We start from the raw sequence: 15,870 nt of genomic DNA, 5'->3' as shown, positions 1-15,870 counted from the left end.
TTACTCTTTAAAGGGAGGAGGGATATGGAGGCTGACATGCTTATTTCCTTTCAAATAATGCACATTGCCTGGCTGTCCTGCTGATTTTTTCACTATTCTTTCTTTTTGGCAATTTTTTATAGCAACAAGCGATGGTTTTTGCGATCTTGCGACATGGGTATAGGCCCGTGATTAGGCGAATGCTGCATTGTGTCGCACTGATAACGACCCTTGTGGCGGATCATATCTTTAACCTTCCTGGCGGTAAGCCCGAGCTGAGCTCGGGCTCTGCCGCCGGAAGGCACCGCTCAGGCCCCGCCGGGCCGATTTGCATAATTTTTTTTTCCTGCTACACGCAGCTAGCGCTTTGCTAGCTGCGTGTGCAATCCGATCGCCGCCGATCCGCCGCTATCCGTCGCGCCACAGCCGCCCCCGCCCCCCCAGACCCCGTACGCTGCCTGGCCAATCAGTGCCAACCAGCGCTGTGGGGTGGATCGGAGTCCCCTTTGACGTCACGACGTCGATGACGTCATCCCGCCCGTCGCCATGGCGACGGGGGAAGCCCTCCAGGAGATCCCGGCGATCGGAGGGGCTGGGGGGATGCGGCTATCATGTAGTGTTTTTTTTTTTAAACGGCTTTGCTGCCCCCTGGCGGATTTTAATAAACTGCCAGGAGGGTTAAGATCATTACAAAACCTCATTGCTCCAGTGTGCACAGACACATAGGATAACATTAGCAGCAGATTTAAAAACTCAAAACGCTCAGAAAAACTCCTCTGGTGTGCACCAGGCCTATGGCCCGGTGCACACCAAAACCGCTAGCAGATCGTCAAAACGCTAACGGTTTTGGGAGCAGAGAGCAGATATTTGGCCGGGTGCACACCAAGCGGATTTTGTATGCGATCCACCAGCCGCATCAGCCAGTGAAAACGCTTGGCTATTGTATTTCAATGTGTGGTGCACACCGGCGGTTTGAGGTTTTTTAGCAAACCGCAAACGCGCAGCAGGAGGCGCGTTTGCGGCTTGGCAAAAACCTCAAACCGCCGGTGTGCACCATCCCATTGCAATACATTAGCCAAGCATTTTTCCAGGCGGATGCGGCCGGCAGATCGCTCCAAAAACCGCTCGGTGTGCACTGGGCCTTAGTTTGTCACCCACTGTCAGGCCCAGTGCACACCAAAAACCGCTAGCAGATCTGCAAAACGCTAGAGGATTTTGCAGCAGATTTCAGAGAGATTCTAGGCATGTTTAGAGACGTTTTCTAAACATGTATAGCGTTTTTTGGAGCATTTTTGTGTAGCAGATTACAAATATTGTTACAGTAAAAGCTGTTACTGAACAGCTTCTGTAACAAAAAACGCCTGGAAAACTGCTCTGATCTAGCGTTTTTTAGAGCGGTTTTCCACTTTCCTATACTTTAACATTGAGGCAGAAACTCAGAAATCAAAAAAATGCTGCAGCCCCTTAGTTTGCGTTTTTGGAAAAAAACGACCCGCCCCGGTGTGCACCATCCCATTCACTTTCATTAGCCAAGCGGTTTTCCCCCTGCAAGCATTTTAAAAAACGCTTCAGAACCGCTCTGGTGTGCACCAGCCCTCACACTTGACAGAAATGCACATAATTACAGACACGGTAGCACTTCCGGGAGAACTGCAGAGAGGGAGGGAGAGGCTTATCAGCTCCCAGCATGACTAGCACTGCACCCTTGGGGTGGGGGAGTGGCTAATTACATAAATAATTGAAATGATGCCTTATTATTTAACCACTTTACCCCCGCCCGTACGAATTTCTCCGTCCCTTTTTCCATCCTTTAACCCCCAGGGACGGAGAAATCCGTACTTTCCGCGTACCCGCTCGTAAACAAGCCGCCCGCCGCTAGTAAACACGCCGCCGCCCGCTCGCCCGGAGATCAATGAACGGGAAAATCCATTCCCGTTCGTTGATCTAAGCCCCGCAATGATCAGCTGCTCTCCTATGGGCAGCGCGATCATTGTGAGAAAAAACTCACGTGTCCAGCCTCCTTATTCTTCCTCCAAGCTTCCGGAAGGAAGCTTGGAGGTCGCATTAAAACAAAAAGTTACTGTGGCCATCTTGTGGCCAAATAGTAAACTACACTCTACACATTTTTCACATACAAATAAATGATTTTTACACAAAAAATTAACTCATTACCTCCCACACTCCCCATTTTTTTTTTTGTAATTAAAAAAAAATTAAAAAATTTACAATTAAAAAAAATACATAAATAGTTACCTTAGGGACTGAACTTTTTAAATATTTATGTCAAGAGGGTATAACACTGTTACTTTATAAACTATAGGCTTGTAATTAGGGATGGACGCAAAACTGAAAAAATCGCACCTTTATTTCCAAATAAAATATTGGCGCCAAACATTGTGATAGGGACATAATTTAAATGGTTTTATAACCGGGACAAAAGGGCAAATAAATTTCATGGGTTTTAATTACAGTAGCATGCATTATTTAAAAACTATAATGGCCGAAAACTGAAAAATAATTATTTTTTTCCCCACATTTTTCCTATTTTCCCATTAAAACACATTTAGAAAAAAATAATTCTTGGCATAATGTCCCACCTAAAGAAAGCCTAATTGGTGGCGGAAAAAACAAGATATAGTTCATTTCATTGCGATAAGTAATGATAAAGTTATAGACGAATTAATGGAAGGAGCGCTGAAAGGTAAAAATTGCTCTGGTGCTCAGGGGGTAAAACCCCTCAGTGGTGAAGTGGTTAAGGAATACGATCAATACCCAAGTGACAATCTACAAATAATGTCTAAGTAGCTGTGTAAACATTTTCCTACTTTTTATGTTCAATATCAGATGCAAAAGCTTGAATTCATTTTGTGTAGGATTTAGCTCTATTGCAACAAATCATTCTCAAAAGGGTTGTCTGCTTCAATGCATAGCCTGTGTTGTTTTTTGCAAATCAGACTACAGAGTATTTTTCCCTGAAAGCAAAAAAAGTATGAAAAGCTGTGGTGTCACAGACAATTACAAACGTTTGTAACACGTTACATTTCTTCTGTTATCTGCAGACAGCTCAGTCAGAGACACAGGACACAGGGAGCTGCAGAGAGCTTTCTCAGGGCCCAGGGCTCGCTACATGATAGCCGCTGAGCAGCAGCAGCTCTGCAGCCACTAAGCAGGAAATCCCGTTCAGAACGGGATTTCCTGCTGGGCTTCCCCGGTCGCCATGGCAACGGGGCGGGATGACGTCACCGACGTCATTGACGTCGGGACGTCATAGGCAATCCCGATCCACCCCTCAGCGCTGCTTGGCCCTGATTGGCCAGGCTGCGCAGGGGTCTGGGGGGGGGGGGGGGAGGCGGCTCGGAGGCGAGCGGAAGTTACAAGCAGCTAGCAAAGTGCTAGCTGCTTGTAACAAAAAAAAAATTATGCAAATCGGCCCAGCGGGGCCTGAGAAATCCTCCTGCGCAGGTTACCCCGAGCTGAGCTCGGGATAACCGGCAAGGAGGTTAAGGAAGGGAAAAAAGCAAAGGAGCACAGCACAAGTGTCTGTATGCTGCCACTGTATATACACAAGTCTATCTCATCGTGTCATCTCTGGTACACTTTAAGGGAGAGCTGTGCTGTGAATTATCGCTGATTCTTGCTGGGATTACATCTTCATTTTTGGATATTCCTGCCTAGTGTATCCATATAACGTTCAGACTAATGGTGCCCATAGATGGTACAATTTTGTGCTACATATTGCACTGTATACTGTACAGCGTATCCTGCCTGCTGATGGGGAAGCACTATTTACCCACATTGCTGAGGTTACAGCATCACATAGAGAATAGATCATCTAGTCTGCAGATTCTCTATTGATCCTTTCCTGGAAAACCCGACCTCACTGTATCCGCCAAAGCTGAGGCTCCTCTGGTCAGCCACACTGCAGGAACAATGCACAGCGCACTTCCCTGAAATGTATTGTATCCCATCCTAATGTGGGCTGAGGGGAGGAGCAATAACAGCCTGTGTGTCTCAATGTCATTAAAGTGGCCATTAAAGGGGACCTGAACTCTTGCACAGAACAGAAGGAAAACATAGAGAAATGCATCCCGTGTATATTTAGAGAGTTTAGCCCGTCTAATTTCCCCTTAGGTGTGAATAATAATAATCACAAGTGTAATTTGATCTCTCAGCTGTATCAGCTGGCTGCCTCTGCCGAGCAGCTAATTAGAAAGCACAGGATGTTAACAATATGACTGCTTCTATGAAAGCAGGAAGTAGACACACTGCAGATTTATTGCAGGATTTGTATCAGCTGTAACAAATAAATGTTTTTGTTTAGTGGTTATTATGCTGTTGCAGAGCAGAGAGGAAGTTCTGAGTTCAGGTCCGCTTTAACGATACGATTCTTCGGACGATCGATTGTTTGAGACCCACAAGCAGAAGTAAAGCTGATATCCAATTTGATGAGATGAATGGAGTCAATCTGAAAAATGCATCGATTGAAGTGGAGAATCGATTGGCCGATGAATTGTGTGGTTACTGGCAACCTTTTTGAAGAGCAGCTGAAAGTGGTGAATTCACCGCCTGTCAGCTGATCCTGTCCCGTCCGCTAGCGCTCGGCTCGGGTGGTGGACAGGCAGCCCCCCTCCCCCAATGGAGTTGCATCTTTGCTTAGATGCATAATGGTGAAAGGCACTGCACCAATGGTAACAAGATGATGTGCTGGGATCTCCTCTGGAGTCACGAGTGCAATATACTGTCGTTCAAAAAGATCCGCACCATCAACGTAGAAACTTTAATAGTTAAAAATAATAAAATCCATGTGTGGGTACAAACACAGATGACGCACAGGCGTTTCGGGCCATATTAGGTCCTTTCTCAAATCATGACCGGCCCACACTAACACCAAATCCAAATCTCAAAGCATATAAAGCCCCAAAGAGGACCACATAGAAGACTGCATCATTTACATATATGCATATTCATGATCACCCCCGACCAATCAGATTGTGTATAATGGCCAAGACATATAAAATATAAAATGACATCCTACAATCACACACAACATATATGAAACATACACAGTAATATTAGGTATATTATGAGGTGCATAAGGTCACTCACCATCATGCCAAGCGTGTATAAAATACACGCATACAAGACATGGAATAGATACGGATCACCGTGACCAATCACAGCACCGCCTACAACGTCCGCTTCTCCTGCATAAACCAATCCCCAAGGGACAAGTGGCACACACGCTCACCTTATTGGCCGGCGGAGCCAGGCAAAACCGGGCATAGCTAGATGTAAAGGACAGGGGGGATCCGTCCAGAAATGCGGAAGTACGTGTCAACGCCCAATCAACAGGCGGGCACGTCAACTCCGCATATGCCAATGACAAAGAGGCAACCCCTCCGCCAACCAAATTCTTGGCTAGAAATTACCCTGCCGCATGTTTAGAGGAGAATTTTAGATTCAAAGGGAATGGGAACATGGGGATGAGAAGGGGTGCTATCAGATTAGGGATTTCGGAAAGGATACCATGTGTGATGACTTATAATGTCCTCTCTGATAAAATAACACACATAATCAACAAACACTGGCCCACCTTAAGACAAGGCCTCCCCACCGTTAAAGAATTTCATGATTTTCCATTAATTTCTTATAAGAGGGCTCAATCTTTAAGGGACAAATTAGTGCATAACGATTTGGGCACCGATAAGATCGTGAGTAATAAAAAGAATGGGAGTTTTCCATGCTTAAATTGTCATCTATGCAGCTATATGACCAAGGGGGATGTCTTTACCCACCCAAGCCAGGGGACTAAATATAGGATCAAGGGATCCTTTAATTGTGAATCCAGATTTGTTGTTTATTTGCTGAAGTGCCCCTGTGGCTTGGGTTATGTGGGGAAGACAACTCAACCCCTTCGAGATCGTATGGCCTCACATAAGTCCAATATTAGGAACCATAATAGAGAGTTGTCTGTTTCTGATCATTTTTGTAGTAAAAACCATTCCTTGGCACAATTGCGGGTTCAGGTGATTGAGGGGGTACCCCAACCACGAAGGGGTGGGGATAGACGGAAAATGTTGTCACTAAGAGAATTTTATTGGATTAACAAATTGGAGACTTATGAACCCAAGGGCCTCAATATGGATTATGATCTGACTGCTGTGATTTGATAATTATGTGTTTTTTTCCCCCCTTTAGGGAGTGATATGCCTTGTAGGGATGGTGAGACACTTTTTAGCATCCACAATCTTTACACTTCATATGTGTTCTTGCCTTTATTCTGGTGCATGCTTATCCCTTATATGGTATGTCATTATTAACAGAACTGTATGCTGTTGATGCAATAGGGGGCAGTGTGGCACATGTGCTCGTTGGATGGCCGATGTGAGTCAGGCCTGGAATATATTGCGCTTTTAGGGAGGTGTTTATCTTGACACCTTTTTTGAACACGCATATTCATACCGTGTGGCGGACGCTGTCGGCGCTTTTTAGGTAGTACTTTTGTTATTTTTAGGATTAGGGACGCCTATTACATGATGTGGCGGTTCCCTATTGGTCGCGGCTGTGTTTTGGCGTTGCATATAACACGCCCACTAAGCCTTATTAGCGGACGTCGTCGGCGTTTCATTTATTGGTTGGGGACATGTCCTGTTTGCCATTGGCCTATGTAGGGAGGCGTTTTGTGAGCGGCTGCCGCGGATGTTTTAGGCGTCATATTTGGACACGCCCATCTAGGTCTTGAAGCGGACGCCGTCGGCCTCCTTCTGATTGGCTGGGGGGGCAATCCTCTGCCATTGGTTGGCGGAGGGGTTGCCTCTTTGTCATTGGCATATGCGGAGTTGACGTGCCCGCCTGTTGATTGGGCGTTGACACGTACTTCCGCATTTCTGGACGGATCCCCCCTGTCCTTTACATCTAGCTATGCCCGGTTTTGCCTGGCTCCGCCGGCCAATAAGGTGAGCGTGTGTGCCACTTGTCCCTTGGGGATTGGTTTATGCAGGAGAAGCGGACGTTGTAGGCGGTGCTGTGATTGGTCACGGTGATCCGTATCTATTCCATGTCTTGTATGCGTGTATTTTATACACGCTTGGCATGATGGTGAGTGACCTTATGCACCTCATAATATACCTAATATTACTGTGTATGTTTCATATATGTTGTGTGTGATTGTAGGATGTCATTTTATATTTTATATGTCTTGGCCATTATACACAATCTGATTGGTCGAGGGTGATCATGAATATGCATATATGTAAATGATGCAGTCTTCTATGTGGTCCTCTTTGGGGCTTTATATGCTTTGAGATTTGGATTTGGTGTTAGTGTGGGCCGGTCATGATTTGAGAAAGGACCTAATATGGCCCGAAACGCCTGTGCGTCATCTGTGTTTGTACCCACACATGGATTTTATTATTTTTAACTATTAAAGTTTCTACGTTGATGGTGCGGATCTTTTTGAACGACAGTCTTTGCTTAGATGCGACATGAGACTTTTTATCGCCACTGGGTAACGCTGCCACGTATCACACCGTTACCAAACGCTTCAATTTGGCTGCATGTAGTTGCAGCTGTATGACGCCCGTGGCCAGCAAGACAGGCAGCGGAACTGCTTGCAAAGCAGCAGTTCAGCTGTCCGTGGAAAATAAGCCTGTCTGCCTATATACCGCAGACAGCGCATGGCAATATTACCCTTCCTTTCCCCTACAGTTCTGCAAGTTTCACTCTTAGCTTGGCTCGCGGTACTTGAGGAGTGCGAGTGTGTAATAAAGCTGAGCCTCTATCAGACACAGATTAAAAAGAAATGGGACCCTAGGCAAGATGGCAGTTTTTGCCCCCTCCCCTTCCCGATGATGTTCATATGGCCTTTTTAGTGAGATTTGGTTGGTGCTAGCATCCACCAGGTCCCTAGACTCTCTCCAGGCCCTAGGCAACTGCCTAGGTTTGCCTTGTAGATGATCCAGCTCTGGCGCACATTACTGCTTTGTAGCTGCTGTGCCGATAGCCAGAGCTCACCTACATACGTACCTCCCAACTTTTTGAGATGAGAAAGAGGGACACTTAAGCCACGCCCCTGATCACGCCCCCACCACACCCCTAGTCACGCATACAATAAAGGTTTCATAAGAAAAATATGTTGTTTTATAACTCAAGCCACACTGGTCCTCTCTATCCTGGTTCATTTTCCTGCATGTTAACATTTTACAATTAGTAATATATCAATTTAAAGGATGGGAATAAAGTTTAGAGTCAATCAAACACATTTTTAGTAGAGAAATATATATATTTACATAGAAAGAGGGACAAAGTCCTGAAAGAGGGACAAATGAGGAGGAAAGAGGGACTGTCCCTCCAGAAGAGGGACAGTTGGGAGCTATGCACCTATACTATAGGCACTTGGCACCACTACAGCCACTAATTACATAGCAGCCTATAGCACACACCCATTTTCAGTCAGGCCATGTATGTCTGTGCAGTTATGTGGCGGTATGAGTCAGGGATTTCTCTGGGATTCCAGTGAACAGCGGCTGCCCCCATTGTGCTGGGCAGAAGATATTTGTGTTGCTGGCTGTGAATAATAATAGAGGGGAGATAAGGAGATAAGTTGTTTTTATTTCAGGCCTGTGTTTACAGGAGGTGGAAGTCTCTTTCCTCCTCAGCTCAGCAGCAGTCAGAGAGGTTTCCTCCATCCATTTCCTGTGTTTGTTCCTTGGAAGAAAGGGGCAGACTGAGCATGGAGCAGAGTGTTTATATATTCACACCTCACGCTATTAATATATTCCTCATTATCATGCTTATTGGCCGGTGTAAGTGATGGAGGCAGACATTAGTCTCTTGGCGGCCATTTTGTTTCTGTGCAGCTGTGCTTTTCTACATCCTGCCATTTTACCCCCTCCTTTCCTTCTGGACATCAGTGTAACTGGAACTGCCTCCATGGCAGCCATGGATTTCCTAGGAAAAGCCTATAGTCAGTGGCACTGCTTCCCCCTCCCCAGTGAATGACTATACCCCTCTGAGTGCCCCCCCGCTCAGTAGCATACAGTTAACTGTTACCATGCTTCAGCAGTGTACATTGAGCAGGATAGCGTCTATAAAAACTCTCCATGTCAGACTGAGTCTACGTAGGCATTAAGTAAACCAAGGATCTTGTCTATTTGCCATAGATACCTCACAATCCTTGCAAGATCCCTTGTAATGAATGTGTCTGGATGACACTTACTGTATATGTGCAAAAATATATCTCTCTCTACCTCCTTCAGATTGTATATTCAAACATTATCAGTCAACAGGAGGAGAGTCTGAAGAATGCTTACTAGCCGAAAGCTTACTGTTTTTCTTTTAAATTAGCCAATAATGGTATTATCCTAATTCAAAACTTCCTGTCCTAAAATAAGGAATTACACACACAGTGTTTCTCTCCCTCATGGCAGGGTCGTAACTAGACTTTATAGGGTCCCCTGCAAAAATGATAGCATGGGGCCCCCTTTGTACCAGAAGAACCCCATGGGATTGGGAGCTGGTAAATGGCAGCAGAGAGTGTTCTGTTGTAAAGCAGCCTACAGAAGCAGGAAATAATGGCACACGGTTTTCATGAGTGAATGGGGAGGTTTCTTTGCTAATTGGCTGCATGTGCGGTTAGAGAGACTGAGGTGGAGAGGCCCCCAAAGCCTCTGGACCCCCCTGCGATGTCAGGGGTCGCAGGGGTGATTGCTACGCCCATGCCTCCTGCCTCTTTCCCCCTCCACTCCACAGCCTTGTTTCTGTCGGGGTATTTTTATGTGGGTTGTTGCGTCAGATGGGGTGGATGAGTTTGGTTGTAGTTACAGTATTGTTATGTTCTGGTGGCTCGCCTGCTGAGGGCTCATATAAGCTGCTCCTGTTCATTGCCTGGGGGTAAGGTGACTTGCCTGCGGAACCCGTCGCATTGTTTGTGGAGTGTATAATAAAGTTTTTTTCCTGATACAGACAATTTGAGTCTTCAATAAGGAAGTAAGTCCACCACTACCCCCTGTTTTTAAATTGTTTTTATGTCATTATTCTGTTTCCTTCTATCAACTGTGAAGGCATTGGAGGGTTTGGATAGACATTGGGCTTGATTTACAAAACCGTGATAGCTCAAATATCACACCTTATGAAAAGCTATCACACCTTATGAAAAGCTATCACACCTTATCAAAGTTATCACACATTATCAAAGTTAACCTTATCAGAGTAGCATAGCGAGCGCTACGAACCCGCAGCGGCTCAGGGCAGGACGAGTGCCATTGCCAATTAGCAGGCATAAGTTTGTAGCGCTCGCCATGCTACTCTGATAAGGTGTGTTAACTTTGATAAGGCGTGATAACTGTGATAAGGTGTGATATCTTTTCATAAGGTATGATATCTTTCATAAGGTGTGATATTTGAGTTATCACGGTTTAGTGAACCTAGCCCATGGCCTGTATCTGTGAAAAAAGCCAGTCCAGGGGAGAGCATCTGTTAGGCTAGGGTCACACTTGTCCATGCAGAAAACAGTTTTCTAACATTTTTCATGCGTTTCCATTTGCGGTTTTTAATCAATATTCATTTTTAGGACAAGACACAGAACATTTATATTACGCTTTTCTCCTGGCTGACTCAAAGCGCTATTGCTGCAGCCACTAGGACGCTCTCAGTATGCTGTAGCAGTGTTAGGGATTCTTGCCCATGATCTCCTTACTGAATAGGTGCTGGCTTACTGAACAGGAAGAGCCGAGGTTTGAACCCTTGTCTCCTGTTTCAGAGGCAGGGCCCTTAACAAGTAAAAAAAAAAAATCATTTTCAAATTGTTTTTTTCCTTCTGTGGTAAAAAAAACGCATCAAAATCTTATGCATTTTTTTCACCATAGGAAAGCATTGCATACAGTATGCAGAAAGAATGCACTTTTTGAGCGCTTTTAGAATGCATTGGCAAACGCATACCAATGTGGTTTTTGTGCGTCCTATAGACTATCATTATGTGCATTTTTGAATGCGTTTTTAAAAACGCATGCAATTCAAATAAGTGTGTTCCTGGCCTCAGGTTTTTCTGGCTCCCTGTGCCTGCTTTGAGTAGATTGAGCCAACACTCAGGGCCGGATTTAGGCCAAGGCCACCGAGGCCATGGCCTAGGGCACCGCAGCAGGAAGGGCACCAAAGCAGCAGCAGACTAAACTAGTGCAGCATTTGCAAGCTTGCAAATGCTGCAATGCAGGGAGATCAGGTGAGCGACTGACCGCAGTACTCTGCTGCTTGCTGCCTGTGCAGCAGCCACCTTGCTCTCTGTTCACGTTTGCATTGTGGCCGGCGGCTATGGACTTGGGCACCATTGGAGACGGAAAGGAAAAGGAAGCTTCTGCACTGGAGACGAGTGGAGAAATGAGTGCCACAGATGGCTGCTGCAGTGGGAAGGTGAGCTGGTTACCTATACTGAAGGGTGGGGGAAGGAGGAATTAAGAGAGTCATCTGGCTACCTATACTGAAAGGAAAGGGGGAGGAGTCATCTGGCTACATATACTAGAGGAAAAGGGGAGGGGTCATCTGGCTACCTATACTGGAGGGAAAGGGGGGAGAAGTAATTTGGCTACCTATACTGGAGGAAAAGGGGAGGGGTCATCTGGCTACCTATACTGGAGGGAAAGGGGGGAGAAGTAATTTGGCTACCTATACTGGGGGGGGGGGTCATCAGGCTACCTATAGAGGGAAGGGGGAGGGGTCATCTCGCTACCTATTCTAAAGGGGGGCGGCTGGTGACAGTGGCCTAGGGCAGTAAAGAGTACAAATCCGGCCCTGCCAACACTGATTACCGGTATTTCATGTCACTTTGCAGAGATTACCTATGACTTCCTGTCTTGCCACAGGGAAACAGACATAGGTTTGAATCCTTCCTTATGTTAGCCATAGCTAAAAAACAGCATGTTTTGGCTGGAATGGCTCTTTAAAGAGGACCTGAACTCAGAACGTCCTCTCTGCTCTAAAAGATAAGCAACAGCATAACAACCTTTAAAGAAAAACATTTCTTTGTCACAACTGATACAAATCCTGAAATAAATCTGCAGTGTTTCAACATCCTGCTTTCATGGAAGCAGACATATTGTTAACATTCTGTGTTTACAGATTAGCTGCTCTGCCGAGGCAGCCAGCTGACACAGCTGAGAGATCAAATTATGGTGGTTATTAGTCTCAGATAAGGGGGAATTGGACAGGCCAAACTCTCTAAATACATACAGGGTGCATTTCTGTATGTTACCCTTCTGTCCTGTGCAAGAGGTCAGGTCCCCTTTAAGAAGACTTTGCACTAAGCTCTCTTGAAGAATGTGTTTTGCTTGGAATACGCCCTTGTAGCATAATAAAACCGCTATTTATCTGCCTCATAGACCAGTAGCTACATAGAGTGGGTGCAATGAGAAAGCAGACAGAGCACCCATGGCCTCCCTGCCTCACTATCCTGTGATAAGGATCCGCACAGGGAATGCTCCAGCGTGTTAGAACATCACTCTTGTTGGAGAAATGTCAGTTTGCAGTTATAAGAACATGAACGTTGAGCGGTTTCCAAATGAAAAGAACACAATTTAATTATTTTGCACATATGTGGAGATCAAAACAGTCTATAGTATAATATCTCACTTAGCTGTCAGTGGGACCTTTAATTCAAACCAATAAATAGTGGGCAGTAACATGACATCATAAAATGTATACAAATGAAGTCCAATCATGAGCTGTATACACTCAAGTCCGGGATTCAGGGGTGTAACAATAGTCCCTGCAAGGGATGAAGCCGCAGGGGGGTTCCGGAAGCCACAGGGGGCCCTGCAAGGGGGGGGGGGGGAGAGAAATAATTCTCTTTTCCCTGTCCTGAGACTGACAACTGAGGACATGGAGAGAAAAAACTTTCTGCTCTCTGCACAATTGTTCTAATGAATGCATCTGCTCAGCCACTGATAAGGCATCGCACAAAGATTTGTAGACAGTCCCTATTCAGTGTGCAGCAGGCTCTTCTGTACAGCGCCCAGCCCTATAACCTCTCTACCTCTCCCCAAGTGCTGTGTAGTGTAGTGATGCTGGAGGAGTCTGCAGGGCCAGTTTTGCTCCATCAGAGATGGACAGAGTGAGTGTAATAAGCTGAGGCTGGGAGCACGCTCGTCTGTTGGTTTTTTGTATGCATTTTTTGCACACTATGTGTGTCTGTATGTGTGAAAACATGCACGTTTTATCACATAAGCAGGGCCGGATTTGTACTCTTTACTGCCCTAGGCCACTGTCACCAGCCACCGGGCCCCTTCAGTATAGGTAGCGAGATGACCCCTCCCCCCTTCCCTCTAGTATATGTAGCCAGATGACCCCTCCCTCCTTTCCCTCTAGTGTAGGTAGCCAGATGACTCCCTTAATCCTTCCTCCCCCCCCCCCACCACCTTTCAGTATAGGTAGACAGCTCACCTTCACACTGCAGCAGCCATCAGTGTCACTCATTTTTCCGCTTATCCCCTGTGCCGAAGTTTTCTCTTCCTTTCCGTCTCCAATGCTGCCAAAGTCCATAGCCACCGGCCACAAAGCAAACGTGCACAGAGAGCATGGTGGCTGCTGCACAGGTGGCTGGCAGCACAGTACCGCGGTCAGGCGCTTGCCTGATCTCCCTGCATTGCAGCATTTGCAAGCTTGCAAATGCTGCACCAGTTTAGCCTGCTGCTTTGGTGCCCTTTCTCCTGTGGTGCCCTAGGCCATGGCCTAGGTGGCCTTGGCTTAAATCCGGCCCTGCACATAAGCTAATGTAATTGCTAGAGAAAATGCGTGCAGTGCTTTTATCTGCATAGGGAAAACATTCAAATGTGCACTAGCCCAAAGAATAACATTGGTTCTCTGTGCAGAAAGCAAGGGGAAAGGTGTGTGTGTGTGGGGGGGGGGGGGGGGAGCATCCAAAGTTTCAAAGGGGGGCCCAGTGATTTCTAGTTACAACCCTGCTGGGATTAGGAAGGTAAACTGGCATATAGAGTTGACCTTCTCCTTGATCTTTGAGAAGGGCTGTTTGTTTGGCTGATGTCATTGAGGAAAATGTAACCATGTATGGTACAGAGGAGACTATGAAGCCGGTGCAGATAGACAAGAGATTGTTTATTCTTCTGTTGCTATACAATGTAGATATTTACAAAGTCTACACAACAGATACCTATAAGAAGGTGAACAAATGATTGCAATGTTAATTAAGCTGGCCATACACTAGGCCGATTACCCGCCGATCGACAGCAGATTCGATCACTGGGATCGAATCTGCTGTCACATCGTTCACGCTAAATGCTAAATTTCAATCTATTTCGTCCCGAAATAGATCGATCCCGTCGGTCGCGCGATGCGGGAAATTACCGTCGATCGTCCGAGGGTAGGGAGCGCGTCGCTAGCGGCGTACGACCGACGCACGTATACATTACCTGAAGCTGGCTCCCGGCATCTTCTCCGCATCACCTCCCGGCTAGCATCTTCTCCGCATCACGGCAGGCATCCGGCGGAATCCGTGTATAACTTCCTGTGTCACTGCAGTGACAGCGGAAGTACAAATAGAGGGCGCTCTATTTGAACTTCCGCTGTCACTGGAGTGACAGAAAGTTATACGTGGAGGCCGGATGTCGTGATGCGGAGAAGATGCCCGGGACCAGGCTTCAGGTAATGTATGCGTGGGGGAGAGGCGACAGCGGCAGCTCAGCAGATGGTGAATCGGTTTCAGGCTCACAATCTGTTTGCAGTAAAGGCAGCCATACGATCCCTCTCTGATCAGATTCGATCAGAGAGGGATCTATCTGTTGGTCGAATCTGATGGCAAATCGACCAGTGTATGGCTACCTTTATGCTGGGCATAGACGGGTCGATCCGGCGGCCGATTAGCCGCCGGATCGACTCCAGCCGCGTCCCCGCGCGTGCGCGCGGATCGATTCCCGCTCGTCCCCGTCGGCGGTCCTTATCAGCCGCTCGATTCCCTGCCATTGTCCGCCGGTGGGGATCGAGCAGGCAAGGGTCGAGCAGCGTGATCGGACCAGCTGAATATTATCAGCTGGCCGGATCAGCTGCTCGATACACGGTACAGAAACGTACCGGGTATCCTCAGCATAAAGGTACATACACACATCGGATTTTTGCAAATGACCGTTTGTTTGGACGTCAAATCGGGCGTGTGTACAGTCCGTCGTTCAGCTAATAAGACTGGACTTGAGCTGGCGGATCGCTCGAGTCCAGTCTTATCAGCTGAACAACAGACGGTACACAACAGACGGTACAATCCAACGTGTGTATGTACCTTAACCTCTGCATTGCAGCTATTTGTAGAGTCTCACAACGAATGAGAGAATGGACATAAAAAATGACTAAAGGGGCTCATCAGGCGACTTTGGCGGCCGATCGATCAACCAATTCGAATTGGTTGAAAATTGGTGCCGCCAAGTGCAGGCCTGATCGACGATGTGACCAATTTTGGGCCGTAATTGGTCGCGTTAGTCGCTCGCGCCTGGTGCAAGATGTCGGGCTGAAGTTGGTTGATCGTGTGTGCTGCGGTACAGCGGCCGATTTCGGAATGAAATGTGCGTCACTGGGAGGGCTACACACTAATATACAGCAAAATATAGATATAGGAAGTGTTGCTGATGCTAAAACCAGGAAAATAACCATTAAAATGTTTATCCTGAATAATTTCCTGCACTCTACCATTCTACTAAATGTCAACCTTTTTTTTTTTTTTTTTTTTGGTAGCTTGCAGTGTTTTCTATCATTGTCCTTCACATTTTCACTATTACTGTTTACTATTAAATTTGGGTGATTACCGGTATGTCTTCCCAGTGCAATAGGCATTTGTTCTTGCAGATGAGGTGACTTTTCTTATTATTATTGTGTTTTGCAGTATTAACCACTTCAGGA

The 15,870-nt window shown here is 46.4% G+C and overlaps 1 protein-coding gene across 6 annotated transcripts in view; it reads left to right on the top strand.

Moving 5' to 3' along the window:
- DYSF (dysferlin) overlaps positions 1-15,870 on the top strand; it is a 456,891-nt gene that overhangs the window by 89,012 nt on the left and 352,009 nt on the right. The window lies entirely within an intron of this gene.

Source organism: Hyperolius riggenbachi, chromosome 1 (assembly GCF_040937935.1).
Source record: "Hyperolius riggenbachi isolate aHypRig1 chromosome 1, aHypRig1.pri, whole genome shotgun sequence".
NCBI lineage: Eukaryota > Metazoa > Chordata > Amphibia > Anura > Hyperoliidae > Hyperolius > Hyperolius riggenbachi.
Note: the sequence above shows the minus strand (reverse complement) of the source record. Positions and strands in the feature narration are given on the sequence as shown.